Source organism: Galeopterus variegatus, unplaced genomic scaffold (assembly GCF_000696425.1).
Source record: "Galeopterus variegatus unplaced genomic scaffold, G_variegatus-3.0.2 Scaffold3, whole genome shotgun sequence".
NCBI lineage: Eukaryota > Metazoa > Chordata > Mammalia > Dermoptera > Cynocephalidae > Galeopterus > Galeopterus variegatus.
The window spans coordinates 722,328-743,513 of record NW_007726114.1 but is presented as its reverse complement, the minus strand read 5'-3'; positions in this window follow the sequence as shown (position 1 = coordinate 743,513).

Sequence of the window (21,186 nt, the reverse complement as noted above, 5' to 3'; positions counted from 1 at the left end):
ACATCTGACATTTACCAAGCTCCTACTGTGTGCCAGGCACTGGATAGTGTACTTTCTATAGTTTATCTCATTTCTTCTCACAACAAACCCATGACATGGAAGCTGTTATTAATCCCCACTACACAGAAGAGGCCTGGAAAGGTAATGCAACTTACAAGACCACATGGCTGGTAAGGGCAGAGCTGGGCTTCAACCTACATCTGTCGGATTCCCAACCCCCAATACTATTTTTTCCCCTTGAATCAGACCAAGGTCTGTGGCTTTTGTCTTAAACACCCACTGAGTGAACCAGTTTTAAAAAGAACAAAACCTGGAAGCAAACCAGGCCAGGCTCAGACGGAGACAGAACAAGCTTCTGCTGGGGCCGAGCTCCTGCTTCGAGGCCCTGCCCCATTAACCAGGGCCCTGGCGTGGGCTGAGACCCTGTCTGAATCCAGGACACCTGGAAACTGGCCTCATTTCACCCTGAAAATTCAGGAAGGGGGGCTTGGAGAAGTCCTGGACTGGCGAGGTTCAGCGAAGCCCAGGGTTCAGAATCTGCCTTCACTTCCCCAAGGGTAGCCAAGGCAGGGCCTGGCTGGTGGCGGGAGGATGTTCCTGTTACTCTTATTGCAAAAAAAAAAAAGAAAAACACCCTAAAGTTTAGTGTCATAAACTAACCGTTTTGTTATTCTCACAGGCTCTGGGAGTCAAGAATTTGAACAGGAGGCAGTGGGGACATGTGCTGCATGATGTCTGGCATCTTATTTGGGAAGACCCAATAGCTGGGGTGACTCAACGGGAGTCCTCTGGAGTATCTCTACTCACGTGTCTGGCGGTGGCTACTGGCTCTCAGCCAGCTGTCAGCTGTAACAGCGCATGCGCCCTTTCTGTGCCGTTCCTCCTTGTGAGGCAGTTTGGGCTTCCTCATGGCATGGCGGTTGGGTTCCAAAGGCAAGTGTCCCTAGAGGGCCAAGTGGAAGTTGGATCACCTTTTATGACTTAAGCTTGGAAATCACACAGCCTCACATGACTTCTGCAATAGTCACAAGCCCATCCAGAGTAAAGGTGGGGGGACTCAGACCTCACCTCTCAGTGGGATAAACATGTGGAATTGGAGATATTGTTGTGAACACCTTCGACCACCCTCTCTCCCATCCACCCATCCATCCACCCATTACCCATCCACACATTTACCCAGTCACTCACCCATCCATCCATCCATCCACTTACTCTACAGCCTGTATATGGTCACACGCCACATAACATTTCAGTCAAGGTGGACCGCATATATGAAAGTGGTCCTACAAGACTAGAATGGAGCTGAAAAATTCCTATTGCCTAGTGGCATTGTAACCCTTGTAATGTCATACACAATGCATTATTCACGCAGGATCAATAGGCTGTACCATATAGCCTAGGTGTGTAGTACCATCCAGGCTTGTGGAAGTACACTCTGTGATGTTCACACAATGACAAAATCGCCTGATGACTGTATCTCATTTACTTTCATTATGACTCAGTTTCCTCATCTGTAAAATAGGGATCATAACATAAACCTCAGGGGATTGTTTGAAGAGCCAATGAATTGATAGGTATAAAGTGTCTGGAGTAGTGCCCAGCACATATTAAAGATGCAATAAATATTACCTATTCTTATTAGCATTGGTACTTTTAGTTACTGTTATTCAGGCATGCACTTGTAACTCAGTCCACCCATCCACTCTTCCATCCATCCGTCTTTTCATTTATTCAACAGTATTCTTAAATTATATGCACATTTAACTTATATGAATTCAACCATATTCTTAGCAAAAAGGAGCGAGGGAGAACTAATTTAAAAACCACAGCTGACTCTACCTGCCATTCCACCCAATGGGTGTGTGCCACGGAGGCCGCATAAGGTGACCAAGTGTCTGCCCAAATCATTATATAGTAACATATTACTGAATAGGATAGCGAAAGGAAAAGCACAGATGCTGCATTTCTGGGGCAATTTATAGCATCTTACAGGGTAATTTTAACTGTCCATTTCCCAGTTCATGCTAACTTTCCTACCTTCTCTGCGGGATGGGACTCACCTCCCTATCATAGGCCCTGGCTGGCATCTGGTGGGACAATATGGTAAGACCTGGTCCCTGGCCTCAATATGCTCACAGTCCACATGGCAAGTTCGGTGGGACAGACCCATAAACAGATCATTACAGTGTAATATAAAAACCACAACTGTACTAAAATACGGGTCTACATAAAGTTGGGGAAGCACTGTGGGCCAAACGACTGCTGGTGGTGGGGTAGGAAGAGCATAAGGCAGGTCTCTGTGAATGCGTGACATTTAAACAAAATCTGAAAGATGAGTGTAAATTTTCATGACACTCGAGGGAGAAGGGCATGCAACCGCACATTGTTCCAAGAGATTAAAGAACAGCTGTTGAGAAAATGTAGAGTAGGGTGGGTAGGCGGGAGCAGGGGGACGTGAGTCTGGAGATGTCATCAGAGCTGGGTCTGCAGGGCCTCAAGGGCCAGCTAACAGAGCTTGGACTTTATTGTGCAGGCAGTGGGCGGCCATTGGAGAGGATTAAACCGAGGAGTGGTAAGGGTCAGAGGTGTGATTCAATAGATCACTCTGGCTTCTGTGTGAAGAATGGACAGGAGAAGAGTCTGGAAGCAGGGGGACCAGTGCGGAAGGCTGCACCCCACTCAGCTTCCAGTGAATTCCAGAGGGGTGGGGCTGCCATGGCAAAGCCTTTATAGTAAACCACCCAGAGAGAGTGAACTGGGGGCCTGGTTATTTTCCACTTCGGGTTTGAGATCCCCAAAACATTGCCTCACAAGTGCTAAGTCGAGCAACAGATGACTCTCCTCAGGGGTTAGTGGGAAGCCTTACATTCTGGGCCCCGTGAAGCCTGCCCAGTGCTGGAAAGGGCTCCTCACTGGACAGAGAGTTTCATGATCTTCTCTTTGTCTTTGGTAGTCTGCAGTTTCACTATGGTACCTCTGGGCTGTTTGTTGTTGTTGTTTGTTTTTATTTTTTAAATTTATCCTTACGGTTCATTTTGACTCCTGAATCTGAGGTCCCATGTCTTTCATCAGTTCTGGAAAGTTCTTTGAATACTCTCTCTCCCCCATTCTCTCTATTAATTCTTCTTGGAACTCTAAGTAGACATTGTCAGACCTTTTCAATCTATCCTCTATGTCGGTCCTCTCTCTCTCCCTCTCTCTCTCTCTCTCCTTCTCTCTCTCTCTCTCTCTCTCTCTCTCCCTCTCTCTCTCTCTCTTTGCTATATTCTGGATAATTTCTTCAGATTCCAGCTCACATTTTTTTCTCTTCCACTGAGGTTAACCTGCTATTTAACACTTCCAAGAGTTTTTAAATTCCAATTATTATATTTTCTATTTCTGGAAGTTTGGCTTGGTTCTTTTCAAATCTGCCTGTTCTTTCTGCAGAGTCTTTTGCTCCTTTCTTCATTTCAATTTCCTCTATTATTTTTCTAAACATATTGAATACATTTATCTTACATTTTGAATCTTATAATATTAATATCTGAAGTCTCTGGGGATCTGACCGTGTTGTTTGCTGTTTCTTCTGTCTTGCTCAGGGTGGCATTTTCTTTGAATGCTTTGAATTTTATTTAATCCTCAGTTGCACCTGTGTCCGTGGGAATTCACTGAGGACTGGGCTGAGGGTGTTTTCTTCCAGGAGATTTGATTTTGCTTCTCTTGAGTACTTGGGAGCACCACTGACTTTTTTATACTTTTAAAATTTGAGCTATAGACTACCAAAAAGTCCACAAATCTTAAGAGTGCATCTTGATGAATTTGATTTTTTTTTTGGCAAAACATTTCAATTTAATTTAATTGTTATTAAGGAAAACATACATACAATAAAGTGTATTAATCTTAAGAGTCCTTTTTTTTTTTTTGCTGCTGGCTGGTATAGGGATCTGCACCCTTGACCTCGGTGTTATCAAAACCACATTCTACTGAGTGAGCAACCAGTTAGCCCATAAATGTGCATTTTTAATTGATATACCTCCATGTAACTATCATCCAGATCATAATATAGATGTAGATTCTCAGCATCCTAGAAAGTTTTTTTATGTCCCTTTCCAGTCTACCTCCACCCAAAGAGGGAACCACGATTCTAACTTCTACCAAATCACTGATGAGTTGTCAAATTTTCTACTAATGGACCCATGTAATATTTTATCTCATAGTATTTCTGTGATATTCATTCGTGTTGTAATATGTAGTGATAACTTGTTTCTTCTCAGTTCTGTAGATTATTCAATTGTATGATTGTACCACAGTTCACTCATCCATTCTCCTGTTGATGGGCATTTGGGTAATTTCCAGTTTGGCACTATTCTTAATAAAACTTTTTAAAGCATTCTTGTATATTACTTCTGGTGAACATAGTGCTTATTTTTATTGGGTAAATACCCAGGAGTGAAGTTATTGGCTGATGGATGCTTGGATTTAGGAGATGGTGCCTAAGTTGTCCAGAGTGGTTGTGCCCGTTCACTCTCCTACCAGCCACATGTGAGAGTTCCCATCAGCTGTGCCATTCCAGTGGGGTGTAGTGGTATTTCATTGTGGTTTTAATTTGCATTTCCCTGATGATTAATAATGTGGAATAATTTTTCATGTTTATTGACTATTTTGACCTATTTAATGTATGTTCAAGTCTGTTGCTCCCCTTTTCTGAATGTAGAAGTAATCGGAATTCACTGGGAAAGTAAATTGGTCCATATTCCACATTATATAACACCTCCAGCATAGTCTAGGACAGTGGTGTGCTGGTAAACTGGTTCTTGGAAATTTTAAAAAGCCTGATTTGTAGCATTTTCTGATTTCCATGGTATAAATACTCCAACCATAGCCAATTTCAAGTTACCCACCGAACAGCTCACAAAATTTCTGAATATTTAACAAACGGCTCCCATGAGCCAGCATGGATTGGCTCCAGGACACCATTGAGTCTGGGGTAGCACCTCTAATAAAACAAATTGCTATTTCTGCAGCAAAATGCATAAATATTCACACTAATTGGTATAAAACAATCCCACATCCATTGAGGTCATATTTTTTGTCTGCAAATGAGTCAATCACCAATTAACTGTAAAATAAAAACTTTGAGTTTCCAGAGCTCTTTGGATTTTCACATTGCATGTAAAAGATTGTGGATCTATACCTGCTTGTATTCCACTGTGCAGATTTGCTGATGCTCCTGGGGCACTTCAAGAAATCCTTTTGGACTTTGGTGCACAGCAGTGAGCAATGTTTTTGAGCTAAGTGATCTCCAAGGTCCTTTCTAGTTCTGGAAGACTATGGCTAAACATATAAGAAATATTTCACTAACTGTCCACTTTGCTTTATTTCTATTTTAGCAATGCCATTGAATGGAGTTCTTTAAAACATGGTTCTGGAGCTAGTAAACCCAGAGATCACATGATTCTTCCCATAGAAGGTTCTGGATTCAGGCTGCCAAGATTCAAATTTTGGCTCCACCATTTACTCACTCTTTGCTTTTGGACAAGTCACATCAAATCCCTCTGTGCCTTAGATTCCTCATCTGATCATGAAAATGGAGGTTTATAATAAAGAAGGAATTCCTGAGGCATATCTCTGAGCTGCCTGTTGGGGGCTTCCTCATACCTGGGACCCCAGATCCCACCGAGTCAGTCAGCATTGGTTCGTATAAGGGGACAGTTTGTAGTAGCAACAAGGGATCTTAGTGCCCGGTGTCTCTTTTTCTTGCCACCTTGCCCATCTGTGCCCACTGTGGCTATTTAGGGCCCAAAGGTGATCTCTCCCTCAGGAAATCCTGTGTCCACCTGAGGAAACATCCTGTCCAAGGCCTCCTCCCAACCCTGACAAGAGTTTGAAACCCATCACTGTGAGATAACTCAGCTTTCTTGAGTCTTTTTCTTTCTCCAGGACCTGTCTGGAGCACCCTGATATTTTTGGCGGCTGGCCAGTATGGGGATCCGAACCCTGGACCTTGGTGTTGTCAACACAATGCTCTACCAACTGAGCTAACTGGCCAAACCGAGCACACTGACTTAGACCCATCTCCTCCCCCTGAGGGGCAGTGGAAGCTGTAACCAGCTCACAGCTTGTGTCCTGTGCTGTCGCATCCACGCATCCGCGGGGAGGCCACCTGCTGGGGCAGGGCTGGTGGGGAGTGCTGAGCCTTTGAATAGTGAGTGTAGCTCATGGCTACTCTCATCAGCCTTTCCTCATTAAACTGTTCTGATGTGTATTCTCAAAATTGGGTTGTCTATCTTTTTCTTACAGATTCCTAGGAGCTCTTTGTTCCAGACATGAGCCATTAGTTGGATATATGTGAGTTCAATTTTAATGAATTTATCTTTTCTTAAATCATGAGTGTTTTTTAATATCTTTTAAGAAATCTTTAAGAAATGAAGATATTTACCCATGTTTTCTTCTAGAATGTTTATTGTTTTAGGTTTTGTGTATAAATCTATGATCTATTTTGAATTAATTTTCGTGTATAGTACAAAGTCAAAATTCTGGGGGGGGTTTGTTTGTTTGTCTGTTTGTTTGTTTGTTTTGTTTTGTTGTTGTTGTTGTTTACCTGCATGGACATCTAGTTTCAGCAGCACTATTGATTGAAAAGCCCATCCTTTCCCCACTGAACTACAGGACACTTATTAGCCAGGTAAATGTGTGGGTCTGGTTTTAGGCTTTATTCTGTACCCTTTGTCTATTTGTCTGTGTTTGCACTAATGCCACCACACTGTCTAAATTGCTACAGCTTATTTTTAATTAAACTTTTTATTTTGAGATAAATGGAGATTTGTATGCAGTTGTAAGAAATAATAGAGATCCCATGTTCCCTCTACCCAGTTGCAAAACTGTAGTATAACATCACATCTGGGATGTAGATATTGATACAATCTATTTATTCAGATTTCACTGGTTTTACTTGTACTCATTTGTGCTTGTGTGTGTGTGCTTAGTTCTGTACAATTTTACCACAAGTAGGTTTATGTATCTACCACCACAGTAAGATACAGAATATTTCCATCAGCACAGGATCCTCGTGTTTCTCTTTTTTAGCCACACTTACCACCCTCCCACAATCTCTCCCCACCCCACCTCTCATCCCTAACCCCTGGCAATCACCGATCTGTTCTTCACTTCTGTAATTCTGTCATTTCAAAAATGTTATATAAAATGGAATCATACAATATGTAACCTTTTGGGATTGGTTTCTTTCACCCAGCATAAATTCCCTCGAGATTTACACAAATTGTTCCATGTAGCAATAGTTTGCTCCTCTCTGTTGCCAAGTAGTATTCCATGGTGTGGATGTACCAATTTGTCTAACGGTTCATCCACTGAAGGATGTCTGAGCTGTTCCCAGTTTTCAGCTGTTATGCATAGAGTTGCTATGAACAATTGTGCACAGGTTTTTGTGTGAACCTAAGTTTCTATTTCTGTTGGATAGATAGCCAAGAGTGCAATTCTGTATGGTAATTGTATGTTTAGGTGTTTGTTTGTTTTTAATAGTTATTTTTTAGAGCAGTTTCAGGTTTCAGAAAAATTGAGGGGAAGGCATAGAGAGTTCCCATATAACCCCCTCCCTACATGCACACAGCTTCCCCTGCCATCAAAATCCTGCACCAGCAGAGTGGCCCACTTGTTACAGTCAGTAAACCTACATTAACACATCATTACCACTCAGAGTCCACAGTTTACAAGAGGGTTCACTCTTGGAGTTGTACATTCTATGGGTTTTGACAAATATATAATGACATGTATCCACCATTATATTATCATACAGAGTAGTTTCACTGCCTAAACATCCTCTGTGCTCTGCCTATTGGTCCCTCCTGCCCCCTAACCCCTAGCAACCACTGATCCTTCAGCTGTCTCCATAAATTTACCTTTCTCAGAATGTCATAAAGTTGGAATTATACATTATGAAGCCTTTCCAGACTGGCTTTTTTTCCCTTAGTAATAGGCATTTAAAGTTCCTCCATATCTTTTCATGGCTAAATAGCTCATTTCTTTTTATTGCTGAATAATATTCCATTGTCTGGTTTACCACAGTTTATTTCTCCACTCACCTACTGAGGGACACCTTGGTTGCTTCTGAGTTTTGGCAATTATGAATAAAGCTACAATAAACATTTGTGTGCAAGTTTTTGTAGGGACATGAGTTTTCAACTCTTTTGGGTAAACTAAGGAGCACAATTGCTGGATCATATGATAAGAGTATGTTTATTTTTATTAAAAAAAACACCTGTCTTCCAAAGTGGCTGTACCATTTTGCATTCACATCAGCAATGAACGAGAGTTCCTGTTGCTCCACGTCCTCACCAGAATTTGGTGCTGTCAGTGTTTTGGATTTTTGTCATTATAATAAGTGTGTATGTAGTGGTATCTCATTGTTTTGCGATCCCCTAATGATGTATGATGTCGAACATTTTTTACGTGCTTACTTAATACAGCCCCTCAGCAATGTATGAGTGATCCAGTTTTTCTGCATATTTGCCAACATTTGGTGTCATTATTTTTTACTTTAGCCATTCTTATTGGTATATAGTGATATCTCATTGTGGTTTTTATTTGCATTTTCCTAATGGCTAATGCCTTTGAACATTTTTCATGTGCATATTTGCCTTCTATATGTCTTCTTTACTGAAATCTCTATTTCTATCTTTTAGCCATTTTCTAATTGGATTGTTTGGAGTTTTTATTGTTGAGTTTTGAGAGTTCTTTACATATCCTAAATACTAGCCCTTTGTTCCAAATATTTTCTCCCAACTATACTTTGTAATATACCCTGAAATCTAGTAATGTTAGTCCTATAGCTTTATGCTTGTTTTTCAATAGGACTGCAATTGAAAGTCCTTTGCATTTTCACATACATTTCAGAATGAGCTTATCAAAAATCCTGAAAGAATTTTAATTGGGATTAGGCTCTATAGATCCATGTGGGTAGAACTGACATCTTTCAGATAGTGAGTATTCCAGTCCATGAACATGGTCTATCTCTCCATTTATTCAGGTCTTATTTCATTACTCTCTGCAGTGTTTTGAAATTTCAGTGTGGAAGGCTTGCACTTCTTTCATTAGAGATATTCCTGGGTATTTCATAGGTTTTAGTGCTATTGTAAATGGTATTGTTTATTTAAATTTTATTTTTTAATTGTTTGTTGCTCGTATATAAAAATACAATTAATTCTTGCATATTGACTTTGTGTACAGAGACCTTGCTAATTTCACTTCTGAACTCTAATAATTTGTAGATTATTTTGGATTTTTCACATGCATGATATGTCACCTGTGAATAAAAATTTTTACTTCTGTTCCAATTGTACAGTTTTTTCTTGCCTTATTGCACTGACTAGAGTCTCCAATACAATGTTGAATAAAAATGGTGATGTAGACAATTAACGTAAAGGGAAAATCATTCATTTTTCACCAGTAAGTATGATGTTAGCTATAGGGTTTTGTAGATGTCCTTTACAGGGTGAAGGAAGACCCCCTTCAATTCCTAGTGTGCTGAGATTTTTTATTGTGAATGGGTGTTGAATTTTACCAATCCATTTTTCACGTTGTTTTAAATGATCATTTTTTAGAACATTCTGTTAAAGTGGTAAATTATACTGACTGATTTTTGGATGTGAATCCAAATTTGCGTTCATGAAATAAGTCACATTTATTCATGATGTATTATGCTTTTCATATATCACTAGATTTGTTATGTTACTATTTTGTTTAGTATTTTTGCCTATCTTTATGAAGATATTAGCTTATAATTTTCCTTTCTTGTAATGTTCTTCTACAAATTTGGTAAAAAGCTTAGGCTAAATCATAAACCAAATCAGGAAATAGTCCCTCCTGTTCTATTCTCTAAAAGAATTTGTAGGATTAATGGTTTTTTCTTTTGTTCTTTAAACTGGAAAAATTTACCAGTCAGGCCATTTGGGCTTAGAGTTTTCTTTGTGGAAAAGTTTTAAATTACAGATTCAATTTCTTTAATAGATAAAGGGCTATTCAAAATTTTTATTTCTTCTTGTGTAAATAATGTTTTTCAAGGAATTTGTCCTTTTCAATCCAATTTTTGGCATAAAGGTGTTTATAGTATTTTCTTATTACCTTTAAAATGTCTTTACCAATGGTTTTTCTTCATTCTTGATGTTTATAACTTGTGTTATCTCTCTCTCTCTCTCTTTCTGCCGCCCCCCAACCCCACCCCACAATCTTTTTATCAATGACTCAACTTTTGGCTTTGTTAATTTTCAGGCCTATTTTAAATTAAAATTCTCAGCTTAAATTTTTCGATACCACATCAATATTTGAATTCAGGCTTTGAATCCATGTGAGGACCAGTCAATGCCCACAACTTCTCAGGGGATATTTTTCTTTAATGTCACCCAGACTAAAGCCTGAGATAGACAATTTTCTTTGGTGTCTGCCTCTGTGGGGCAAGATTTTTTAAAAATTCAACCTTTCTTCAATGGTGTAGCCTTTCCTGAGTCCATAATTTATGCAGGATGATCTCTGGCTCATTTGGCTCTCTACCATACATGGGTCACAGACTTTGTGTTACCCTAGCTATAGGGTAACATGTCTGCATGGCATCCCACAACTTCAGTGTAGGCTTATCTCTTTGGTCTCATGTTCCTGCTTTGTTTCTGGCATGAGAGGATTTCTCTACTTTCTTTAAGACTTATAAAAATTTTTTTTAATCTAGCATTTTATAAATGGGGAGATTTTAGTATTTCTCACCTTAGGGCCTTTGCATCGGCTGTTCCCTCCATCTGGAATGCTTTACCCCAGATATCTGCAAGAATGTTTCCTTCACTCTTTGCTTCAAATATTACCTTCTCAGCGAGTTCTACCTGACTACCCTATTTAAAATGAGTAGTCTACATCAGCTCTAGAATTCCCTATTCCTTTTACCCTTATCTACTTTTTTTTCATAGAACTTATAACCATCTAATAAGCTGTGTCATTTACTGATTTATTATGTTTTTTGCTTACTGACCAGTTCCCTTTGCTAGATGTGAGCTCCACAAGGGCAAAGGTCTTTATCTGTGGTGTTTACTGAAGTCTCCCAAATTCCTATACCAATGTCTGGCACATAGCAGGTTCTCAGTAAATATTTCTCAAATTAATTGAATGAATAAAATAGGTCTCTAGAAACTGGAGTCCTCTTCTTGGACAGAGGGAGATACAGGGGTGTAAAGAGGGAAAGGGATTTGTCCAAGGTCACCTGGAGAGATTGTGGCAGAGCCAGGACAGAACAGTTACCGCTGGCCTGTGTCCAGCACTTTTCAGTTATGAAATACACTCACTGTCTCCTTGGAACCTCACCCCAGGGCCCATGTGTAGGCGGAGCAGGATAAATCGTCTGCATTTCACAGCACTGTTGGCCACTTTCTCCTTCTGGAAGCTTCTGTCACATATCCTCCCTGGTTTTCTTTCTACTTCTCTGCCACATCCTTTGGCCTTATTTACTCAGCCCATGAAATGTACTGTTTCTTGAGGCTCTGCCCAGGTGACTTCCTTGTCTCTCTCAGGGCCCTCTTGTCAGATGACCACATACACTCCATGCCTTCCGTCATCCCCTCTCCAGGTCCAGCCTCTTCCTTGACTGTCTGTTTTCCTGGACATCTTGCGAGACTGGGGATGACCAGGAGGCTCCTTGGGTGCAGGAGAAAAGCCTTGGTCTTGAAGGCAGAATCCCTGCTCCCACACACACTTGGTGAACTCTTGGGTCAGTCATCGACACTCTGAGCCTTGAATTTTCTCTTTGAGAAAAATAATGTTTTTTCATTAAGTCCTCACAGGGTTGTGGGGAGGTTCCAGGGGGACTGTGGGTGGACAGCTCTTTGTAAACTGTGAAACATGCAGCCCACAGGAGGAGCAGCACTGTGTGCCACAGATACCTCTCACGACACATGCCCAGGTCACCTTCCTCCTTTCTCCTCTACCAGCCACACCAGCTCCCCACACCAGGAAACAGAGCCTCTTGTCTGCCTCCTCCTCTTCCTCACCCTTGCTTGGGAGCCCCTCAGCAGCCACAGTTGATTCTGCCTCCTCGGCCTCTCTCCCAACTGCCCCCTCCCTTCCCTTTCCACACCCCAGCCCAGTCCAGGCCCTACAGCTCTGCTCTGGGTGGTTGCAGCGGCCTCCTTTCCGGCCTCTCTGCCTCCTGTCTCACCTCCTCTTGACAGCCATCCTCCACACTGGCCACCAGAGTCATCTCCATTAAACACTTGATCACACCCTCCCTGTGCTCTGAAACCCTTGATGCCTCCTCTTTGCCTCCCATATGAAGGCTGAGCTGTTCACCTGGCATGCAAGGTCTTTCCTGACCAAAAAAACCTCTGCTCAGGTCCCATCTCTGCGTTCTCCCCGCGCACCTGAGCTCAGCTGATTTGCTTCTCCCCAAATACCCCATGCCTCTTCCTTTGCTCACACCAGTCCTTCCACCTAGAAAGAAGGCTAGTCTTTCTTTCCCTGCCTGCTGCAGGGCTGCCCAGGCCCCATAGTAAGACCCGCACTGCAGCGTGTGGGCCCATGGCCCTCCAGCATGGAAGAAAGAAGGCAGGTTGTAATCTATGCACACATGGCACACACGCATGTTGATGTGACTGTGATCCTGCTTCTGCCACAAGTTTTTGGAAGAAGCCTCTCCTCTCCTAGGCTTAGCCATCAGAAGTGAGAATTGCCTCTAACCCCAAGGTTGGGACTAGTGGGGTCAACCAGATGGGCTGCTTGGGTGAGGTCAGCCAGAGGATGCAAGTGTTGCAGGTTGACCAGATGTCCACTGGGTGAGGCCTGTCTATAAGGCACTTCAAGTGGGATTCACTAGATGCTCAAGCAGGCAGCATTTGGTTGTCTCTCTGCTTGGGTAGGTGGTGCCAGATGCCCTGCTGATATCAGCCTCAGAGCTGGATTGAGAGGGCTCAGGCCAAAAGGAGCTGAGACCCATCTGCCCACATCCTTCATTTCTCCCCCTCCACCCGAGGGTCCTTGGTCCCCAGCCACCACTCCCTGCCACACCCCACAGCAGCGCCTTGTAGAGGTCTCTGGGGGAATTACCCCAAGTGATCTTCTGCCCACTTGAACATAACCTGGGATTTTATCCTGGTCCATGACTTGCAGCCTGTGTATGCTTTGATAAATTAATTTACTTCTTTGGGCCTCAATTTCCTCTCTAAAAAATGGGCTCGTAAATCCTCCCTGCTGGGATACTGGGAGGATCAGCTGAAATGGCCCCTCTGAAGCCTTTGGTGCTATGCCCAGGAAGTGCATGGGCCAAGGGTCACTTTTCCTCTGTCCTTCTGCCTTCCTGCTGGCCCCACATTCTGAGGGTATTTCAAAAGCTGGGATACTGGGAGGATCAGCTGAAATGGCCCCTCTGAAGCCTTTGGTGCTATGCCCAGGAAGTGCATGGGCCAGGGGTCACTTTTCCTCTGTCCTTCTGCCTTCCTGCTGGCCCCACATTCTGAGGGTATTTCAAAGAAGAAGCCCTGTCTGATTCATATCTGAGCCACCTCCCCACCCCATGCCTGGCCCTGGGCCTGACATACAACAGGTGCCCAGGAACATTTTGTGAATCGAATCAAGGAAAGCAAGGGGGTGGGGGGACGGGCAGTGCCCTGGCCAGGACATTTGGACCTGGGGTAAAGGCAGGAGTCTCCCTCACAGTCCCAAAGATACTTTCCATCATGTCACACAGGCTTTGGCTTTTGAGTCCTCCAGGCCCAGATTCAAATTCAGGCTCTGCTCTTCCTTGCTGTGAGACCAGGGGCCAGTGATCTCAGGTCTGCAAGCCTCAGCTCCACATCTGAAAATGAGGGGGGAGTGATCCCTAGCTCACAGGGGTGTGATGGGGGTCGGGCTGACACACAGTAGGTGCTCAGGATGTGGGACCTAACTTGTGCCTCTCAGTCCCTGCCTCCCTCTCTCCTTTCCTTTCTTCCATGTGAAAGATGTCTCCAAGGAAACAGGAGGAATTATTTTAAGAAAAGAGCCAAGGGCTCGGGTGGGAGCAGATGGTGGCTCGGGCATCTGGGAGGCAGAGGCAGGCTGCTCTGGCCCTTCAAGGAGACAATGGAACTGAGGTGTCCCCATTCCAGAAAGCACCAGGATAGGGCCTGGAGGCAAATGCATATTGAGAACAAAACCTTCTCAGGCACCACTGAGCAGGGACAGACCACTGGACCTGGCCATGCACTTGCCTCACTAGGTGGCCCTGAAAAAGTCCCAGCCCTCCAGCCTATGGCCTGTGGGTGACTGGGAGGCCCACCTGCGAGGGGTGAGGAAGGGGAAAGGTAGGATTGAGGGCTGGTGAGCTCCAGGATTACAATAGTGTGAGCGAAGGCCTCAGGCTGCTCCTGAGCCAGACAGGAATTCATTCATTCACTCACTCACTCACTCATTCATTCAGCTCATATCCACTAAGCACCTTCCTTCTCTCAGCCAGACAATGAGCACATCTCATTTCACATCCTCAGAACATCCTTGTTATGGGATTTTTGCGCCCATTGTACAGATGAGGAAACTGAGGCTCAGGGAGGCATAATGAGTTGCCCAAGCTCACAAAGAAAGTCTGTGGATCCCTATCACCTTCAAGAGGAAGTCCTGACACCGTGGGAGGACCTCAAGGTCATCATGATCTAGCCACGATGACCCTTCTGGCTTCACCTTTGAATTCTTGAGTCTTCAGTCTCAATGAGCTGCCAGTAGTGGCTTGCATGTGTCACTGTTTGGCCTCCAGGTCTTTACATACACTCTCATGCTGGAGTGTCCTCTCTGTCCTCCCCTTGCTCATCATGCTAGGTCCTGCACAGCTCAGGTGTCACCTCTTCCCCTGACACTTGGTCGGGTCCCTCCAGGAGTGATGGGTTTTCTTGGATTTCCTGCGCAGTTGGCAAGCCCTTGAGGCCAGAGACATCCCTTATGCAACTCTGAATCCCCAGTGCCAAGCACAGGGCCTGGGTGGGTATCTGCACACACTGAATGAATGAATGAATGAGATAAGGGACACTGTGGGATTTCCACTCTTCACTTCAATCATTTCGTTCTTCAAAATATGTGCCTCTTCCATGGCAGGACTGAAGCCAGCCCCGGGGATGACGATAATTCAGCCTTGCCACACACTTTGTGGTTTACAAGGCGCTTCCATGGTAGAAGCCACAACCACCCTGCAAAGTAGGTGTTTGCACTGGTGTCCATTTTCCAGAGGTGGAAACTGAGGCTCAGCGAGGCTGGGTAACTTGCTCAGTCACAGCCAGTGCATGGCAGAGCCAAGATTTGAATCCAAGCCTGTTCACTCCAGAGCCTGCACTCTTTCCACATTGCGAAAACAAAGCAAAACAAAGTGGAGGAACACATGAACACTTGGAAAATTTGGAAAATACGGAGGAGAAGGAAGGGGCAAATCCTGTATAGCCTCCCTGTCCTGGGGTAATTTTATTAACAGTTTGGCAGCCTCCTACTTGTTTTGACTAAGCCTATAGGTGCAAGGAAGTGACCTGGCCAAGGCCACACAGATGAAGTGGCACCCATCAGGATGTAAACCCAGACTGTCAAATGCCACAATTCAAGATGAATTCAAAGTATCCCCAAACCTCAAAGAGCTACTTGCAGTCTGGTGGGAGAGATGGAAACAAACAGGCGTGTCTAAGTTTGGGTTCCCACCAAAACAGACCCTGAGACAGGCATCCGAGTGCAGGTAGTTTATTTGGGAGGTGATCCTAGGAAGCAGGAGGGAGAGAATGCCAAGACTGAGACAGGAGGAGGGAAAGTCAATAAAATGTGCATTAGCAAGCAGGTGACGGCTGTGGGCCACTGGCGCTCCATCCAGCTGGGGACCTTCTGAGGAACACTGGAGACCACGCCTCAGAACTGTCTCCCCTGAGAGGCTAGGGCATATCACTGACTTCTGTCCCCCCCCCCCAAGTTTTCCTGGGGATTGTGAGCTTCCTTGCATTTCCAAGCTGTCCTGTTCTTGGCTGGGCAAGCTCTTTCAACTTCAGAAAACGCCATCAGGCAGAAAAGTGGAGAGAGCTGGTGGGTGCTTGTGGAGGTCTGGTATTCAGGAGCTGTCCACCACGGCCTCAGCCGGAACTCAAGGTGGGCACCAAAAGCATTTGCTATGAGGAGTTTGAGACACGATGTGTCTTTGTCATCATAAAGTATTTTGGGGGTGAAAAACTGGGCATGAGGGGTGGGGATGTAGAAGTCAGGACAGATTTCCCCAGGGTAGGTAGCTTTGGAGTTGAATTTTGAAGGTGAGGATACAGAGGGGGAAGAGGCATTCCAGGTAACAGCTGAGGTGTGAGACTGCTTTTCGTCTTCAGGAGAAATTGCAGAGCCTGTTCCTGCATCACAGAAACTGACAAGAACTGAGTTAGGAAAGGGTGAGAAAGCCAAATGGTGAAGGGCTTTGAACACCGGGCTAAGGAGTTCCAACGTCAGCCTCAGGTGGTAGGGAGCCAGTGCAGGGTTCCGAGCAGGGGAGGGACAGCAGGTCTGTGTTATAGAGAGATTTCTCCAAGGCTGGTGTACAGGACGGATTGGAAAGAGGGAGACTGGAGCAGGAGCCCTGGGAGGAGGACACCCTGAGAGGCACCTCCCTCCACATCTCCCTGGAGGGTTGGCCTGGCCTGACCAGATGCTTAATTGACTGGGAGAACCGTGCTGGGGCTGGGCATTCCCCAGATCCATCTTGACCGATCTGGACATTATCTGGTTTGGTACAAACCAAGCCTCGTCATTAGCTAGATAAGGTCACTACGTGGGTTTGGTTCTTACCAGAGCTGGCCACTAGCCAGGGCTGGATGTTACCTGTTGCCAAGTGGGCTTTCTCCACTAGGAAATTTTTAGTTTGGGTCATTTTGTCCTCTTCCAGAGTCCTTCCTGAAGCTCACTGTCTGGCCCCAGCACATTCTGAGCCGGCGGGCTTGATGGCAGGAGGAGGAGGAGAATCTGAGGGCCAGGGCCCCACAGCAATTCCCTACTACACTGGCTCCCTGCGGGCCCCTGGGCGGGGTCAGGCAAATGCCCAGTAGCCCCTAGAGCCCTGATGGTCCCAGGCTGTGCTCATGTTTGCCGACCCTTTCCCAAAAGTACCATGCTGTACTCCACTCTCTCCCCATCTCTCTTGGTCTCTCCAGCTCTGTTTGAGTCTCCGTCTCTATGAGTTTCTCTGTGTCTCTCTCTTTTTAAACATATGGACCTCAGATATACAAAATTGTATCAAACAGAGTCCTCAGGCCATCGTGACATGTTCTCAGCACTGGTCTGTGCATGGCCCCATGTACATAACACACTCTAGTATGAAACACGACATAAGCATACGCATGCCCGCAAAGCTGCCGCCCAGGAACGGGAGCAGAGCCCTGTGCTGCAGCCTGTCCCACCCCTGCTCTCTGCCAAGCTCACTAAGATTCTGAGTTTTAGTGTATCCTTCCCTTGTTTCCTTGTTTTTAGTTTTGTTACATGTATGAATACCTAAATAAGATGTGGTTTGTTTTTACGCGTTTATTAATCTTATGTTAAAAGGTACCATACTGTATATAGTCTTTTCTTGTTTGTTTTTAAACTCAATGCTATGTTGATTAGAATTTCTCTGTGTTGTTGTATATAAATGTGATTCATTCTTTCTGAAGGCTGTGTGTGACTGTTCCACTATTTATTTATTTGTTTATCTATTCTCCCATTAATCGATAATTGATTGTTTTTAGGTCTTCTGCTGTTGTAAACAGTGCTGCTATGGATATTCCTGGAAACTTGCTTGAAATTCAGAATCTCTGAGCCTACCCTAGACCTGCTGGATCAGAGTTTGCATTTTAGCCAGACCTGTAAGGGATTCCCATGCATGTTAAAGTTTGAGAAGCACTGGCAAGTGTGTACGTGCCTGGGCTCCTCTGGGGCGTACATATCCAAGCGTGGAACTGCTGGGTAGCAGTGGGTGTGCCAGCTCCCCTGCCAACATTCATATAATAGGCCGCCATTGAGCTACATCTTCACCAACTCTTGGTATTGTCCAACTTTCTCATTTTTGCCAGTCAAATCAGATGCAGTAGCATCACATCATGGGGTAGATTTACATTTCCCTGATGACTAACAAGGTCGGGCACCTCGTCGTACATACACTGGCCATACGTCTCCCCTTCTGTGGAGCCTGTACCTGTTTCTGTTTGTTTCTCTCTCTCACTCTCTCTCTCTCTCTCTCTCTTTTGGCAGCTGGCTGGTACGGGGATCCGAACCCTTGACTTTGGTGCTATCAACACCACGCTGACCAACTGAAACACCTTCCCCCTTCACTGCCCAGTGTCAGTTCTTCCAGCAAGCCCTCCCTAACTGCTGCTCAGGTCGTGAGCCTCCTCAGCCTCACAGGCAGGAAAACTCAGTGTCCCTGTCCCTTCATTTCATCTCCTGGAGCCTCTTCCTCACCGAAGACATTGCAAACCTGAGAAGCTTGGCCCCTACAGAGTTAACATTGTTTTCAATTTAGTTGTCATAATTTTCAGGAGCTTTTGCATTTTATTTAATTAATTTATTTATTTTGGTGGCTGGCCAGTATGGGGATCCAAACCCTTAGGCCTTGATGTTATAATACTGGGTTCTAACCAACTAAGCTAACCAGCCAGCCTAGTTAAAAAGTCTGAATTGCCGGTTTCTCTTGAAATGAGAATATGTGGCCCCACAGGGCCTCCTTTCCTACATGGCAACAATCAGCTGGTGCTGAGTAGGGACTGCTGCTGCCAGACCATGTGTCACAGTCCCCACAACTCCATGTTCGTGCCCTGATTAAATGACCTGTCCAGGTCCTGTGGGCATTTAGGGCATTTGCGACCCTTGGCTAAGCCTGTCCATTGTTTATTCCTCTAAATCTCCTTCCCCTCTTCCCCATAACCCTGTCCCTGTTCCCACTCAGACCTTCACACCTCTCCCCTGGACTGTCACACCAGCCTCCCCTGACCTTCCTTTCCCTAGTCTTGCCTGTTCCAGACCCCTGACCATGACACCCTCCCTGCTCAAGAACCAGCAATGGTTCCACATTGCTTTCCCAGGCACTGCCTAACTTTTTAAAAATTATTATTACAATATGATTATTTCACATTCGCAAAAAAGTCTACGGAACAGCATGATACACAGTGATGTTCTCACCACCCAGCTTAAGAAATAAACCATTTCAAGTATATTTGAAGCCCCTATTACATTCCTTTCCCTCTCTCTCTCAGGGTCACTCCTCTCTTGAATTTGCTATTTATTACTCCCACGTGTGCGATGTTCTCACCACCCAGCTTAAGAAATAAACCATTTCAAGTATATTTGAAGCCCCTATTACATTCTTTTCCCTCTCTCTCTCAGGGTCACTCCTCTCTTGAATTTGCTATTTATTACTCCCACGTGTGTTTTTACACTTGTATTACATATGTCCATTTCCCTAAACAATATATAGTGTTGTGCTGCATGTTTTCAAACTGGCATCAAACTGTGTTTTCTGTCTGCAACTTGCTTTTTTCATCCAAAAATATATTTTTTTATTTTAAAAAATTGTTTTGAAGTATATAATTCATACAAAGAGTACACAAATCACGTGCACAACTCTGAATTTATGCAAAATGAATCAACAGCATATTTTTGAGATTTATCTTCACGGACATATGTGGCTTGCGTTCACTTATATTGAGCATCATGGAGTGGAGACAGTTTTCCATTGTCTTAATTCATCATTCTTTATCCAGTCTCAGGATGATGGACATTTAGGCTGTGCCCAGCTTTTCACTAATACAAACGATGCTGCTATGAACATCCTTGTACATGTCTCCCAGGGCCCCTGTTTGAGGTGTTCCCAAGGGCAAAGCCTGCTCATCTCAACCTGATCATGTATTTCCAGATCGCTGTCCAGCCCGTGGTCTCCCAGCTCCCAGCTCTGTTGATGAGGTTTTCCCAACTGCTCCAGGCAGCCCACTGTCCTCCTGCTGCCACCCTGCCCAAACACACAGCCACTTTGTCTTCCACATATTGTCCTTCCTTCCCCCAGAGCTCCGAACCCACCTCCATATGCTGCCTCTGCTGAAGCCCCACCTCTTCCAGGAAGCCCTCTTGGGCAGCATTGGTCCTCATGGTGTGTCTCCTCTAAGTGACATCCTCTCATCACAGTTGTCAGAGCCCAGGAAGACAGAGACAAACCCAGACCAGACAAACCCAGACCAGAAGAAGGGCAAATGTTCTTGAGAAGGGAGGCATGGATGAAATAGCAGGGGTATGAAACTGATTGCTCTGGGCCTTGATGGATGAGTAGAGTTTGTCGGGTAGAGATGGTGGGAGGGCATTCAGGTACAGGGAAAGGCAGAGGCTAGGCACTGGAACAGTCGATTCTGGGATGGGGATATGAGCAGGCTGGGCGGGTGGTGGATGAAACTGGGAAAAGGGCAGTGATGAACCTTGAATGCCACCCTTTAACGCTGCTCTGACTCTTCTGCATTCAACTGGCATTCTCCAGAGATGGCTGTATGTGGGAGCCAGTGAAGGTAGTAGGCACATTCAGTTGACACCTACTGATTGCCGGCAGCAGCAAAGAGCTTACATTCGTTATATGTTTGGTTTCTCAAACCAAGATGGGGATAGATACTCATGTTGTGCCCATTTTACAGGTGGAGAAACTGAGGCTCAGAGAGGGGCAATTTCTTGTCTGTGATCATAGTGCCCCAGGAGAGGTAGTACCTGACTCAGCCCAGGTCCATCCCACTCCAGAGACTGTTTTTAACCCCTGTGCTGCCAGAAGCGAGAAAGCACCTGAGAGAAGGTTCTTCAGGAAGCGGGTCACCAGGAGGGGGCGCCCGTTCCCAGAAGCATGACCCCCAAGTTCGAATCCAGACGAGAGGGGCTTCCTGACTTGCGCGGTGTGACCCGGGCCAGTCTCATCATCTCTGAGCCTCTGTTTCCCTGAGGGGCGGCGATAAACGCAGGTTCCTGCTCATCCACCCCATAACCTGGTGGAGCTCCAGGTTCCCGCGCCACCGCGGCCCGCGCTGTGTGACCTTGTTCCAGTAGCCTGCCCTCTCTGGACCGCCGGCCGCGGATTTCCAAGCGCTCTTCCGGCTAGCGACCGAGCGTCGCCGGCCACGAGACCCTCCGCCTCCCCCCGGCTTGCGGGGGCGTGGGTGGGGGTGGGGCGCCGAGAACGGCTCGGCC